The 16215-nt window shown below is 47.8% G+C and overlaps 1 long non-coding RNA gene across 1 annotated transcript; it reads right to left on the bottom strand.

Annotated features, from left to right (window-relative positions):
* Nucleotides 1–12627: 12627 nt before the first annotated feature.
* LOC113833600 lies at nucleotides 12628–15905 on the bottom strand. Its single transcript, XR_003481594.2, has 2 exons — nucleotides 15613–15905; nucleotides 12628–15509 (listed from the first exon to the last, which is right to left on the bottom strand). It is a non-coding gene; the product is annotated as an uncharacterized LOC113833600 (long non-coding RNA).
* Nucleotides 15906–16215: the final 310 nt, after the last annotated feature.

Genomic DNA, 16215 nt, shown 5'->3' with positions numbered 1-16215 from the left:
CTATTTCACCCTGCCTCCTCTCCCTGCAGCCCCTAGGCTTCCTCACAGGCCAACATTTGATGGCCTAGTTTCCCCTTCTCAGAAAATTGCCACTTCACCCCAAATCTCTGATTCTGTGTTTTCTATACTAGCCACAAAAAATGACCAGGAACTTGGTGGGTTAAAAGAGCACACATCACCAAGTGTGCTTGTCACATTTCCATAGGCTGGGAGCTCAAATCAAGGTTTCAACAGGCAAGGTTATGTGCCATGTGATGGCTTGTCTTGATTGTCAGCCTGACTACATCTGTAATTAACTAAAACCCAAGTGACTGAACATACCTGTGAGGGGTTTTTTCCCTATTTTATAACTATTTTAAAATTTTATTTATGTTTATTTTTTATATATGAGTGCTCTGTCTGCACATATACCTGCAGGCCAGAAGAGGGCATCAGATCTCATAGATGGTTGCCAGCAGCCATGTGGTTGCTGGGAACTGAACTCAGGATCTCTGAAGAGCAGCCGGTGATCTTAACCACTGAGACATCTCTCTAGCTCCCTGACATTTTTTTTTTCTTAATTAAATCATTTGAAGTGAAAAGACCCACTTTTCATCAGGATCTTTTGGGGTAGGCAGATACACCTTTAATCTGAACCACGCTTCCTGCGGGCAGCCTAAATAAAGGCCATGGAAGAAGAAGCTTGTTTTCTTCGCCTGCTTGCTCTTGCACTTGCTGGTAAGTCCATTCCTTCACTGGCATTAGAGCCTTCTTCAGGATTCCCGTGTATGCTGAAGACCAGCTGAGACATCACATCCAGGCTCATGAACTGAACAACTACTGGATCCTTGGACCTTTCATTGGTAGACACCCATTGTTGGACTAGCTAGACCACAGCCTGTAAACCATACCCCCCCAAAAAAAATCCCCTTTATATAGCTATATCTATCAATTTATATAGATAGCTATAGGTTTATTCTATAAGTTCTGTCCTATAGAGAACCCTGATTAATACAGATTTTGGTACCCAAAGTGGTTCTAGAGCAACAGAAGTATAAGGATAATTCTTTAAGTATCTGGAACTGGCTTTCCAATTTGCCAGCACCTATAGTTACCAAAGCCTCTCTATAGTTACTGATGCCTCTCCTAGCAGCTTAAAGACTACTGAAAGCCCATGGTATAAACTATTTTACAAACTTAAAGAGACAAATGTATTTGATTATCCTGACTGACCAGTTCTGAGAGGCAACAGATTTGGTGAGTCTGTCTTAAGGGTTACCGCGTGCGCTCAAAGATGAACTGTAGTCCGTGATGGTAAGACTTCTTTATTCAGGTAAACACCAGAGCAAAACGCAAGCCAGAGCAAGCTCACGGGAAGCAAGCTAATTCGAGAGTAGAAGGGGCCAGGGTCTCCACATGCAGCCCTTAAGAACCTTCCCTTACGTCACCCCGACTTCCCTTTACCCCGCCCTCATGGGCAAGTCCTGGGTCCACTTGGCACCTGTCCGGGTTGCCATGGGGCGGGGCTAGGGTGTCTCCCTACAAGTCTGTATATAAAATTTTGACAATTTGTGGAAAAATAAGGAAATTGATGATGATGGTTGGTTGCTCTTAGAATCTTTGCATAAATTGACCAAGGAAATGAATGGGTTCTGTGATAAGATTAACCAACTTCTAGCATCTCCTGCCTACCCAGTGACCATTCAGCTTTTTATTAGACCAATCACGTAGGCAGGCAAGGTCAAACAAAAGCAACACGTCTTTACATAATTAAACACAGGCGGCATAAACGAAAGTAATACACCTTTACAGGGTTCAAGTAATCTTCTGCAGCATAAACAAGTGTAACACATCTTTGCCTAGTTAAATACTCCACAACAAGTGGATTGTAGGGGTGTGGGTTAACAATGGTGGGGGGGACATTAAAAACTAGATCAAGCTGAACTTATTGATATGGACCCCAATGAATGGAGATTCTAGGTTTAATATGGAACTTTGCACAGTTAAAGAGGTCAAGATGTTGTTTGAATAATTGGCTGAAGCATTTGTCAACAGACGGCTTACTGAAAAGGAGCTGGAGATGCCTGGCATCTCTTGGCTTGGTGTTGATAAAGTGATTTGAAGACTCAGGAAATTGCAATACTAGAGTAGGTAGGTACACTGTATAAAACCTGGTCTCCATAATGGGAAAGCCCAGAAGACATGGCTTTCACTCATCACATTAAAAAAAAATGGTGAGAGGGGCGCCAGCACTCTTGAAGAGCTTTGCTGTTGCTCTGTCCTTATGCCACACAATTGCTGGGTTGAAGATGCTTTTGCTCAGTTGGGTGGATTAAATGCAATAAGCCCAGAAGTAACAGGGGCCAGTTGGCAGCACTGAATTGCCAAGGGCAAGGTCATTGTAGTTATGGTAATGGGCAACACAGACAAAGCAATGTCCATAATAGCCTGGCCTGGTCAGCACAGGCAAAGTGGTTTTATGGTTGCATGATTCATTCATATGGATCTTTAGTACTGGCTAATCAATCATGGTATTCCCAGGCCTGAAATAGATAAGAAGCCTGGTGTATTTTGTTTGACCTATAAACATTCTCAAACAAATGAAAGAAAGGCTCCATTGGATCGCAACAAAAGGCAATCTTGGTTTGTGAACCAGTTTCAGACTTGAGCCAGTTTGCAGACCCAGAACACCTTGAATGAAGGGATGGCCAGGTTCCCCTGTGGAAGGATTTTGATAAAATACCTAAAAGTTTTACTATTAGCCTTTCTCCAGTCCTTCCCCAGAGGGACCTACTTTTTACAAGGGTAATTGACACTAGCAGAAAGGAAACAACCAGGCTTTCCAGGGTCTATTGGTGCTAAATTGACACTGATTCCAGGAGATCCCAAGAAACACTGTGGCCCTCCAGTTAAAGAAGGGGCTTACATCAGGTGACTTAGGGCATTTTGGCTGAAATCTGACTGACAGTAGTTCCAGTGGGTCCCCAAACTGATCCTGTGGTTATTTGCCCAGTTCCAGAATGTAAAATTGGGGTAGATAGAAGCTGGCAGAATTCTCACGGTGGTTTTCTGTCCTGTGCAGTAAGAGCTATTATAGTTAGAAAGGCTAAATGGAGTTGCCAAGGAAAATGGTGAATCAAAAATAGTATCACTTCCTTAGAGGAACCACAGAAATTAGTGCTACCATCAAGGACTTGAATGATGCAGGGGTAAGCTGGGAAGTGGTGGCACACAGGCCTTCCAGCCCCAGCACTCAAGAAGCAGAGGCAGGGGAATCTTTGAGTTCAAGTCCAGTCTGGTTTACAGATCGAGCTCCAGGACAGCCAGGGCTGTTACACACAGAAACCCTGTCTTCAAAAACAAAACAAACAAAAAACAAAACAAAAAGATGCAAAGGTGGCTTCCACCATATCTCTTTTTAACTCTCCTTTCTGGCCAATGCAGAAGACAGATGGACCATAAAGAATGACAGCTGACTATCAAAAACTCAATCAAGTAGTGATTTCAATTGCAGCTGCTGTGCCAGATGTGGTGTCCTTGCTTGAACCAATTGACACATCTCCTGGTAAATGATACACAGCTACTGATCTAGAAAAAGTCTTTTTTCCTTGGTACCTGTCCATAAGGACCACCAGAAGCAATTTGCTTTCAGTTGCCAATGCCGGCAGTATGCCTTTTACATCAAGGATATATTAACTCCCCAGCCCTGTGTTATATCTTAATTAGAAGTGGGGGATTTCAATAACCATGTAGATATGATCTATGGACAGCCAGGCTCTTTCCCCAGCCATTCTGGTCATTGCCTAATGGGCCCATGGACAAAGAGGCCCTGGTGACAGAGATGGAGATTATGCATTGACCTGACAACATGGACAGCTACTTACCAAGGCTGACCTGTCTAAAGCTGCCACTGAGTGCCAGATCTTCCAATAGCAGAAACCAACACTGAGCCCCAGATATGTCACCATTCCCTGGTGTTACCTGCCAACGACCTGGTGGCAAACTGATTACATTGGACCACTTTCTCTGTGGAAAGGATAACACTTTGTCCTTACTGGAGTAGATAGATATTCTGGTTATGGATTTGCTTTTCCTGCACATAATGCTCCTGCCAAGGCTTCCATCCATTGGTTTACAGGATGTCTTATCCACCACCATGGCATTCCACACAGTATTGCTTCTGACCAAGGAACTCAGTTCACAGCCAGAGAAGTATGACGGTGGACCTACGATCATAGGTCTGGTCTTGCCATGTTCCCCACCATTCTGAAGAAGCTATCCTAATAGAAAGATGGAATGGCCTTTTGAAGGCACAGTTCCAGCACCAATTAAATGGCAGCAGCCTGGAGGGCTGGAGCAAGGTTGTCCAGAATGCTGTATGTGGAATATTCCTTTACACTGTGTAGATTACCCTGTGATTGGTTTAATAAAGAAGCTGGCCAATAGTTGGACGGGATAAGATTAGGCAGGAAAACCAGACTAAGGACACTGGGGGGAAGAGGTAGAGGGAATAAGAGGAGTCACCAGAGAGACACGGAGAGGAAACAGGAGGTACAAGATGAAAGACAGGTAACACCACGTGGAAGAATGTAGATGAATAGAAATGGGTTAATTTAAATTGTAAGAGCTAGTTAGTAATGAGCCTGAGCTATTGGCTGAGCATTTATAATTCATACTAAGCCTTTGTGTTGATTATTTGGGTGGGAGCTGGTGAGTGGAAAAGAAAAGTCCGTCTACGTGAATAAGCTTTGAAATCACTGTCCAATATACGGTACGGTTTCTCCCATTGCTGGGATGCATTGCTCCACATTGTCACCTCTAGTAACTCACTCAGAAAATGTTGCTTTCTGTGTCTGCAACCTTAAGTTCTTCTGGCCTAGAGTTTTGGTTCCCAGCGAAGAAGTACTCTAGTCAGGAACCACAACAAACACTCCATTGAACTTGAAGCTCAGACTATCCCCTGGTGCTTTGGGTTTCTGATGCCCTTAAGCTAACAGGCTAAGAAAGGACCAACACTGTTAGGAAGAGTGATTGATCTAGATCACCAGGGAAAAATTGGACTGCTTCTCCACAATGGAGCTAAGAACATTTTTTTTCAGTTAAAAGCTCTCTCTGAGCCGGGCGTTGGTGGCGTATGCCTTTAATCCCAGCACTCAGGAGGCAGAGGCAGGCGGATCTCTGTGAGTTCAAGGCCAGCCTGATCTCCAGAGTGAGTGCCAGGATAGGTTCCAAAGCTACACAGAGAAACCCTGTCTCAAAAAATCAAAAAAAAACTCTGAGAAAGACTACACTGGGTGTTGGGGATCCCAGTGTAGTCATCAGCTAGCTAATAAAGACTTCCTTAATTTTATTTATTTATTTGTATTTTATGTGCACATTTGTCTGTGTAAGGGTGTTGGATCCCCTGGAACTGGAGTTACAGTTTTGAGCTTTCATGTGGGTGCTGGAATTGAACCCGATCTTCTGGAAGAGCAGCCAGTGCTCTTAAACCCTGAGCCATCTCTCCAGTCCAATAAAGACTTTCTATTGGCTTAAACCCAGGTCTGACTGGCTTCTCAGGTGGAAACCTCACTACCTGACCCTCATCATTGACTCTTCTGACTTTCCACTACTTTCTACTTTCCAGACCTCTTGTAAATGCCTTGGGACCATCTGGATAATCTCTCTAATTTTTAATATTTAACTTAATCCAGAATAATTGTAGGGAGCAGTATTGGTTCAGGACCCCAAGATCAAGTTCTGAGCACAAATGAGATTTATTTGCCACTGAGGCACAGAGGGCATGGAATAAGAGACAAGGGCAGGAGATAGAGGACAAGGAAGAAGGGGGGCAAAGGACTGCCCCTGGGTAGAGAGGAGACAGATGTGGCCCATAGGCAAATGGCAGCTTATAACGGTAAAGAGGGAAAACGTGTTAGGATGCGTTGTTTCATTTTGATTGGGCATGTTAATTTAAGTGGCCAAAAGGAGACTTTTGATTTCTGGACTTCAATACTTGGATAGCTGGACCTTTTGATAGTCAGCCTCAGGAGGAGAAGTGGCCAGATAGGGGACTAGACCTTGGCAGCTGGCTTTAGGCATGTAGCAAGGCCGAGGGGATGGGAAAGAAGGGCAAGGCTTGCCAGAGCCATGCTTGCCCTGCTCCGGTCTGTGTTTGCCTTGCTCAAGCTGGCCAGAGTCCCTTCAGTAGTCACAGTTTCATTTTCTTTTTCTTTTTTCCAGTGACAGCGGTGGAACCGTAGGCTGTGGGTATGCAGGGTGGGTGCTCTCCAATTAGGCTCCAGCCCCAGCCTTTGCACAGTCTCTTTTGCCACTCATAACAGATTCATGAGTTCTGGGGATGAGGATGGGAGCATACTCTGCCTACCACACCCACCTGCGTCTTGCTTTAGGAACCCTTCCTTCCATGCCGAAGTACTGTGGTTCCAACTTCTCACAGGGACACTGGGTCTTATCCCCTCTTATACATGCTTTCTGCATGGCACCATTTCCCCTTTCCAGATTGTTCCTCTTACTGCCACCTGGAAGAAGAGTAAGTAAAAATTCCTGGACATAATGTCCCTTGCTGGCCTTGGGTTTCTGGCCTCAGAGAAGCAAACTTCCCTGAAAGTGACTTTTGTGCATCAGTCACTGTGCATTTCTGAAGTAAAGACTGTCCTACTCCTTCACAGACAGCACTGCCAGGATCCCCAGAGGGGGCTGTTTCCATAGCAGCTGTCTCTAGTGAACATTAAGAATAAAAATAAGAAAATGAAATAGAGTGGTTCACAAGATGGAGGCACTTCTGCCCCAACTCCTGTCATCAGGCCATGCTGAAAGCAGAACTAGCAGCTGGCTGTGGCAGGCAACACCCTGAGATTGGTCAGCTTCCACCAGTCAGCAGCCAAAAAGTTTGCAGGGACAAGACAAGCCTCAGAAGGGTCATTAAACCCAGGCTCCAGGCAGCTCACCAGAGGGTGATCTCCAGCATCCCTCAATACACATATAAGCCACATATTCAAGCAACAAGTGTCCCTTCTAGTGACCTTGCCTGCCACCAGGGTCTTCTGCCTCTGGCTTGGCTCTGCTTTGACGACCATTGAGATTCTAGCACCGTGTTTGACCTGGCTAAACAGAACTGAGGCTGTGACCAGCTAGCTACCATCCACCCAAGGAACATCTGCCACAGAGCCACCAGTGGATGAGGAGCATGACAGCTTGCTGTGCACTGGACAATCAGAGTTACAACCTGCTTTGTGTCACCTCTGCTCTACCCACTGTCTGTGAATCTTGGTCCAGATATTAGTGGCAACACTTAGCGCTGGATTGTTTGGTTGTTAGATTGGTTTGCTATAAGATACTCTCCCTTTTCTATGTGTGAGTTTGGAAAACACACAGGTCATGTTCAAGGCACAGTCCCATCTCCACTTACATGTAACCTTTCCTGGGTTATCACTCCGTCATCCAGAAACTTTTCAACCTCTCTTCAGCATGTTGGCCCGAAGGTCCTTCTATCCTCAACTCTATCTGTTGCCCTCTACCCCTCAGGAGCCATCTTCTCTCCACACTGTTAGCTCCTTACATCCTGCCCACTCACTATGTCAAATGGCATCACTAACCACCATGGACACCACTGATTGTTGCCTGAATACACTTCCCCAGGTGATGACACTTCTTGGCACCTTGCTGGTGAGAGGGGCAGGGACCCTGAGGCTGGAAAGATGGCTATGTGGTAAAGGCATTTGCCTACACTAGCCTGAGGACTCGAGTTCCAGCCCCAGGAAGGAGAACCGACTCCACAAAGTTGTTCTTTGACTTTCACAAGTGCACAAGTACACTGTGGCATATGCACCCCCCCACACAATCTGAATATATATATATATATATATATATATATATATATATATTCTAGAGCGGCCGGGGCGAGGGGGTGACATATGCCTTTAATCCTAGCACTCAGAGGGAAAGTTCAAGGCCAGCTTGTTCTATACAGAGTTACAGGACATCAAGGGCTAAATAGAGAAAGCCTGTCTCAAAACAAAATAAACAAACAAAATAATCTTAAGAGGCTGGAGAGAGAGTTCAGTGGCTAAAAACACTGGCTGTTCCCAGAACCCACAAAGCTGCTCACAAACATCTCTAACTCTAGTTACAGGGGATTCGATGCATTCTTCTGGGCTGTGTCAGCACCAAGCAGGCACCAGGCATGCATGTGATGCACAAAGATGCAGGCAAAACACACGTATGTATAATAAATATTTTTAAGTTAAAATAAAAATCAGCCAGGCCATAGTGGTGCACGCCTTTAATCCCAACACTCAGGAAGCAGAGGCAGTCGGATCTCTTTGAATTCGAGGTCTACAGAGTGAGTTCCAGGACAGCAGGGACTACATAGAGAGATCCTGTCTCAAAACAAACAAAAAAAACTAAAATAAAATCTTGGGGTCACCTGCGATTTCCTTCTTTTCCTGTCATCCCATTTCCTATTAGTCAACCATTTGTAAATCCATCTCCACTGTGGTGTTGCTTGCCACTGGGGGAGCCTGCCTTTGGGAACCCAGAGGAACTAGAGAATGGAGGGGCAGCAGCGCCACGGCCAAGGAGAGTCGAACTCAGAGAGTCTTCAGGGTCACTAGGCTGGAGCCCAAGCCTTGGCTCTGCCCCGCCAGAGGGCAGCCGCGGGGCCTCCTGGGAGATGCAGTTCCCGCGCGCTTCCAGCGGCCTGCGCGCGAGCAGGTGCCAACGGTGCCAACGACACCAACGGTGCCCAAGGAGCCAGAGGGGCTGGCAACCGAAAGGAGAGAGGCCACGTCCTGCTGAGCCGCCGAGGGATCAGGCTAGCCCGAGGTGGGGCTCGCAGCACTGCCTCTCCAGAGCCCCTGGCCACCATGGCAGTGGTTTACCGTTGGTGAGTGCCAACCCCTTGACCTCCAACAGTCTAGCTGTGCCTGTAGCTGCCTACGTTTGTCGCCACACGGTGACCCTTCCCCGTGGACTGCCACACCGGAAACTCCAACCTCTTTCTCCCTACGTAGGAAGCTTATTCTCAAGCCTCCCCAACCCTGCCCCCTGTCTCCGCCCCAGAGCAAGCCAGCCCCCCATCCCCTCCACAGTAGGGGAACCAGAAGCCTAGCACAGGTAACTTCCCCTTGTCCTTCCGTTGCAGGGCCAGCTGCCAGTCACTGGGCAGCACCTTAGCTGCTGTATTCACCATGCTGAGAGAGGCGGCTTACATCCTGCCCAGAGAAGCAGGACGCCCACAGAGGCATGCCCACCCTCACTAAGGTGAGTGCTCTGTGGGAGGAAGGCCGGGCTGAAAAACCTGGGAATGGGAGGCCAAATGCCCTTCATTACTGCCCCGCCCCGCCCGCCCGCCCCGCCCCGCCCCCGCCGGTGCTCCCAGACAGCTTCTGCTAGTTGAGGAGAAGTCTCACTGAGCGGAGAGCCAGCCCCGGGCAGCGCTCATAGAGACGGCCACGGGGATGCTGGACAAAGCAGGGGGAGAGAAATACCGTTTTCTATGGGATGGAGTGTAAACGTCTCCGGGCTGGCCTTGAGCCCAAACTCCTATTTGTTTTCTAGCTAAGGATGTGGTGGGAACTCAAAATCAGAGACTTCCAGAAGATCCCGGCCACCAGCTGGTGCCGCAAGCAGAAACCCCTCAGGTCTTGCCAGCACCGGACCTTTGTTTTTTCTCCTGTAGCTTTGCCTTGGCTCAAGACCCAGCTGCACGAGTGCCCTTGTCCCTGGGAGCTCTTTTGAAGGCCTGGTTGTCCCTGTGCTCTGCAAGAGCAGACAAGATGTGGGTCTTTCTGGGGACCCGGTCAGTCCTGAACTGGGAGGAGAAGACTGGAGTCTGGGCATCCAGCTTAGGGGTGCTGTGAAGAAACCACTGGGGACAGCCTGTGTCCCTTTGTGACCAGGAGGAGTTTCAGCAGGAAATTCAGCCTAGTCCTGGGGGGGGGGGCACAGCCTCTGCCTTAAGGATGTAATTTCAAAGGGGATGATACTTCCCAAGCATCAGTGTGTCAGACACAAGGCCAGGACCGAGGAATGAGCATGGTGAGAGTTGAGGAAAAGCTGAGATGTCCTCCAACAGGCAGGCCCCAAGGAAGGCTGCCTGAAGGGGGCAGCCCATGAGCCCTGCAGGACATGGAGGGCTCAAGGGTGGCGGAGGGCTCAAGGGGGTAGTGGAGGGGACTGGGTTTGCCTTTCAGAACCCAGTGGTCTGATTTCCACAGAAAATTCCTATAGTAATTTGGTAAAGCTCCTGTCCTCCAAACATGGAAGGGAAATGGGGATGTGGGAAGGGTAGCAAGTAGGGCTCAGCTGATGCTGTCTTCTGTGGCTCCACTGGCTCTCCTCTTCTCCTTTCCCGCTGGGTGCAGAGCCTGCTCATTCTGCACCTTGATCCTGTAAGGCTTCCTGGTAGCAGCTTCCTTAGAGCTGGAGGGTCAGGCAGACTCCGTCCCATCCAGCCACACTCTCAGGGGTTCCAGGGGCAGTGCCAGAGCAAAGGGGATGTGGTGCTTGCATACCCTCAAGGGTTCGCCCTGTGGAAGAAAATCAGCCAGCAATGTCTGTTGCTGTGTAACAAACTACCCCACAATTTAGTAGCTGAAACATATTACAGGTTCGGTGGTTTAGGAATCCAAGTGGTTTAGTGGTGTCTCTGCCTGGAGGGTGGGGTCTCACAGGCCACAGTCTTCATGTGCTCAGGCTATGGTCTCATGTGAAGGTTCAGTCAAGAGGAGATGCTGTCACTCACACACAGGTGCAGTTGACAAGATTCAGTTCCTCTCTAGCAAATTGACAAAGGCCCTCGTTTTCTGCTTTTTGGCTAGAGGTCTCACTTAGTTCTTAGCATGGGCTTATTGACAGTATCCACAGTGCACCTCCCATGTGACAGGTACTTCCCACCTGATCAAAGCAAGAGAGAAAATAAGGAAGTGGCCTCTTTGTCATCCATCTGACTTGATAAGGAACATTCTGGGATGTTCTGCTATTTGTGGGAGTTCAAGCCCATACTGGGGTACATGAACCAGGAAGGGAGATGTTGACGACCACCTCATGGTTCATCTCCACAACTTACCATGATACCAGACTCCTCGGCTGTCTTGGGGACACAATGCTGTGTTCAGTATCTTGTTACCCTATTGTCTGACTTTTTAAACACTGAAGGCCTGTTACATCCCGAGATATGACCAAGGAGTAATAGGCACATGCTTGATTGAGCCATCTATGGTCTCCGTTGACCCCTTTTCAAGGCAGTTAATTTCCTTGAATTTCCCAGTCTGAGTGATGTACAGCATCTAAGGCTAGGTTGCCCCTCAAACAGCAAGCTTAGGCCCTCAGCTGATACCTCAGATGTCCCTTAGGACCAGTCTACTAACTGGGGGAGCCGATGGATAAGCATGGGGGGAAGTCAGCCTTGGTACCCTTGCCTGTATCCACAGGAGCCACACAGATAAGGCTTGAAGCACAGCAGAGCCCATATCTCAGTAGAGAACCTTTTAACCCTCCTAGACAAGAGCAGGTACACGCACCTCCCCGTGGTCTTGAGCTCTAAGACTTTAATGAGGTCCACAAATCCTCTCAACTTGCCCCAGAGCCATTAGTTCTGCAACAGGGTGTTCCATCTCAGCATGGCAATCTTTGGTGACTTTTTAGTGTTTCCCACCGCCTGGTTCATGAAGAGCTGGTACCCTTGGCTGTTTTGTCTATAGAAGTAATAAACTCAATCTATAAAGGACTGTTTGTACCGGGATGGAATCTAGGTTGTTACACATAAGAAACAGTATCCACTGTGGCCTTGTTACAACCCTACCCTGTGTGCATATCTCTTCAGCTCCAGCCTTGCCCTGTGCTTGACAAAATGGAAACCGATCAGTCTGAGGAATAAGAGGACCTTGATTTTACCTCCTCTTGCTCAGTGTCAAATTCCTTTCTCCTCCTGCTCCTTTGGATGTTTGAACCAGAATCACCCTGGCCAGCCATAGATTCAGTAGACTGAAAGGAACCCACCTGGGGCCTGGCCAGCCCTCGAATAGGCCAGTATTTGGGGATGACCATGGAACTGTCTTCTGTTCCTCACACAACAAAGTTGGCATTACTTGTATGTTTATAACAGAATGTACCATTCTGTGTTTGCAAGACCTAGCCACTCCATATCTGTTCAGCCCAAGCACTGAAACACAGTAATCACTTGTTGCTAGAAATGTAAAATAGGATAGCTATTGTGGAAAATTCAGAGATGTCTTACCATGTGACCCTGTGTGGCATATATGAGAGCACAGGGCACAGCTGGGCCCACAAGCAGAACAGCATCCCAAAGGTGGGGACAACTTTGGTAACCCATGGAGGAGAATGAAGCTCAAACTTATGTGCACATGAATGACTATTGAAAAAAACTAGATGAAATGCAGAATATCATGGGATTCCACTTACATGAAGTGCCCCAAAGGCAAATTCACAGAAACAAGAGGAATAGGGAAAAATGTCTCAAATCAATGGAGGTAACCCAGAGCAGTTGTAGGAAATGGGGTATGACTATGGCCAAGATACAATTCTATTCATACCTGAAATTAGTGGTATGTCACCACCCTAGAGGTGGTGGGACCCGGAGAATAGAGACAATAAACGAGGCAAACTAAAGTCTCAGGCACTAGCTAATTTTATGCATAGCATCAATTTATTCTGATGAAGAATCACATGGGTAAAGTGTACAATCACAAGCTGCACTTGACAAAAATGTGGTTTTCCATAGAGGCCTATAAAGCATTTAATTGAATAACAGGTGCAAGCAATGAGTATTCTGAACCTCATTTCTATCCACCACACCTGGCAGGAGCACAAAAACACATTCCAAGAAGTCTGTGTTTTGAAAAAACTGAGCACTCCAAATTCCCACAGGATTCCATTCTTGGACTGTGTTCCTACAGTGGTGGCTTGAGACATGAATGTGCTTGGCATGATTGCTTACTTCAATGTGACTGAACTTGTAACCTTTTGGGGGGCACAGTGTCAAGATTTTTCTGTTTAGCTCTGGCCACCCTAGAACTCGCTTTGTAACCAGGCTGGCCTCAAACACAGATCTGCCTGCCTCTGCCTCCCAGTTCTGGGATTAAAGGCATGCGCCACCACTGCCCAGCTAAACTTGTAACCTACGATGTGTATTTGATCACAGTTTACCAGTGGAGATGGTGGCACATTTATAATCCCAGCACTTGGAAGACTGAGGCAGGAGAATCACTCCACCTTTCAGGCCACCCTGGTCTGCGTGGTAAATTTCCACCTGGGTCACACAGCAGGACTTGATCTCAACAAAACAAAAGTCAACTAAGAGTATTGAGTTAATATAGCTCAATATAATAAAGATAGCTTTTGACCCAATGATCCAATCTCTGAGCATTTTCCTATAGAAATGAAAATCTGTGCTCATCAGATAGATAGGAATGTTCACAGCATTGTGGGCAACAGCTCTAAACAAGCCCAAACCTATGTGTTCACTAGGAGAGTTAGACAAGGAGAGGCATATCTAAATGAGTAGACTACAGTCTTAACAATGTGGAGGAAAGTCACAAAGATGACATTGAAAGAGGGCTGGAGAGATGGCTCAGAGGTTATAAGCACTGACTGCTCTTCCAGAGGTCCTGAGTTCAATTCCCAGCGACCACATGGTGGCTCACAACCATCTGTAATGAGATCTGGTGCCCTCTTCTGGTCTGCAGGGATACATGCAGACAGAATACTGTACACGTAATAAAATTTTTTTCAAAAAAGACATTGGAAGTCATTCTGTGTTTTCTGTCTTGTATTATTCCACCCATGCAGTTTAAGCAGGCAAATTCCACGGCAGAGTGCTATCCATGATCATCTCCTGAGGTCATGACTGAAATGGCTTCTATAATGTGCAAAGTGCTCTGCATTTTTTTTTTTTTTTTGTGGATCTTTGTTATACAACTGTGCCTGCTTGTGAAAGTCACTCAGCTTTATAATTCATGCACTTTTTTTTTTGTAATTTGACTTCAAAGTTTACTAACCACACCACTGTTAGAATGTTCAAATCCAGAATACTGAGAACAGATGCTGGCACAGATAAAGAGAGCAGGCACTCTCCTTCCCTGGTGGTGGGAATGTAAAATGCAGCAGCCATGTTGGAACACACTGGTAATTTCTTCTGAAACTAGATATACTTTCACTATATAATCCAACAGATGCACTCTGGTTGTCTGGTCAAAGAAGCAGAAAACATAAGTCCACACAAATGTCTGCACATGGACAGTGTGACGATTGACATTGGTGATCAACTTGACTGGATTAAGAGATGTTCACAAAATTAGTAAAACACATCTTGTTCTGAAACAGATCATGATGCTCTGACCTAATGAATGCTTTAGCCCATTAGTAGCTTTGGCATTTTGATAGACTGTTAGCAGGGGATGGGGAGGTGGAAAGTGGAAACTAGAAGACGTAAGTCACTGAGGGCTTCTTTGGGATTCTATCTTTCCCTGCTCCTTTCCTGCTGCTGTTCCATGCTGCTGTTCACCATGAAGTGAAGAACCTCCCCTGCCACATACTCCCATTGCCATGACTTCCTTTTGCCCAAGCAGAACTAAAGGAAGGACATGCAGTAGAGAAAATGGAATTTGTCAGGGACTTGAGGTGCTCTTATTACCCATAAACTATTCTAGGGACTTACGGAGCCCAGAGATCTAGAGACGATAGGAAAATTAATAAGTAATGCCCAAAGGAGTAGTAATCCAAGCCTGATGTGGATGAGATTATGAAAGGAAGGAGAAGAGAACTTAAGATCAAGTCAGAACTCAAACTGCCAGGAGTGGTGACACACCTATAATCCTAGCACTGGGGAGGTAGAGGCGTTGTGAGTTCGAGACCAGTCCGGTCTACCTAGCAAGTTGCCTCCACCAAAGAAGATAATTCCATTAAATAACAGCCAGACAGAAGTTGAGCTGTAAATGAGGTGTGGATGGGGTAGTGAATAGGAGTTAAAACCTGGAGAGACATCCACACTTACAAGGGAAAGACAGGCCGAGTGGCAAACACTGCCAGATTTCACATAGAATGATGTCTATTTGCAGGAGTGGGAAGTCACCAGCAAGCTTAGTGAGAGCTGCTCTAGAGACCAATGTGTGATGCCAAGTTGGGGTGGGCTGAGAAGTGGGTGAGAGGTGAGGACAGGAGACAAAGTTCTGTTATTTCAAAATCCTGCAGCGGTCTTGGAGGAGGGCTTTCTGAGAGCAGTGAAGACTTCAAAGAGTGGCCTGGAGGCCTGCTGGGCAGATCCACCTATCACAGCCAGAGAATAACCGGAACAGATTTGCAGCGGAGCAATGATTTGTTGCCTGCTGGACCAAGGGAGTCTACACAACACGTAAAACACAGGTAAGGCGCTGTTGGAAAGGACGGTAGGATGCGGGTGTGTAGTCAATTGATTTGCGGATACGTTTAAGGAAGTGAGGTCTTTTGAAAGTTGTTTGTCAGGAAGAGGCGGTAATTCTGGGACTGGATTTTTTTTTTTCTCTTTGAGACTAAGAGAAAACACACAGAGAAACAAACCTGTGATTAGTAAAGCAGCAGCAGTTTTTGGTTGCTGAGATGAGGGGTGTTTGGTATTTTTGTGGCTTGGCCTACATTGGTGTCGTCTCTGGTCTCTGTCTAACCCAGGGGAACAGCGCAGACTCACGCCACTCGCGGTCGGTCAGAGGCCGCTTTGCCTGCTCAATCGCACGGGAACAACGGACGGGTGCGGACCTGACTCCCTTCGCCTGAGACCGCGCGAGTGCAGGATGACTGCCACTGTCGTGTGGACCGAAAGCCGGTCCGGACGTCGGCTGGGCTCCACCACCCCGCTCTTCCCGGGAAACGCCGCCGCATCAACTTGACAGGAGAGCGGCTGCCCGGGCCAGAAACGCTCGTGCGCTTGCGCAGCCCAACCCCGCCCCCGCGCGTAGCACTCTGGGGCGGCGGCTGCGCGGCGCGCGATTGGCAGGGCCTCGCGCGGTGACTGACGGCGCCGCCGCCGCCGCCGCCGCTGCCGCCCGCGCCGCCGGGGTAGCGCGGAGCCTCCGCTCCACCGCCCCGCCGCCCGCCGCCATGGACCTGTTTCGGGGACCTGCCGGAGCCCGAGCGCGCGCCGCGCCCCGCTGCCGGTAAGCGGCGCGGGGAAGAGGGCGGCGCCGGGTGCGCGGCCTCCGCCATCTTCGCGTCCCTGCCGCCTCAGCCTGCCTGGGCCTG

This window comes from Cricetulus griseus, chromosome 2 (genome assembly GCF_003668045.3).
Source record: "Cricetulus griseus strain 17A/GY chromosome 2, alternate assembly CriGri-PICRH-1.0, whole genome shotgun sequence".
NCBI classification, from domain to species: domain Eukaryota; kingdom Metazoa; phylum Chordata; class Mammalia; order Rodentia; family Cricetidae; genus Cricetulus; species Cricetulus griseus.
This window is presented reverse-complemented; position numbering and strand designations above follow the sequence as displayed.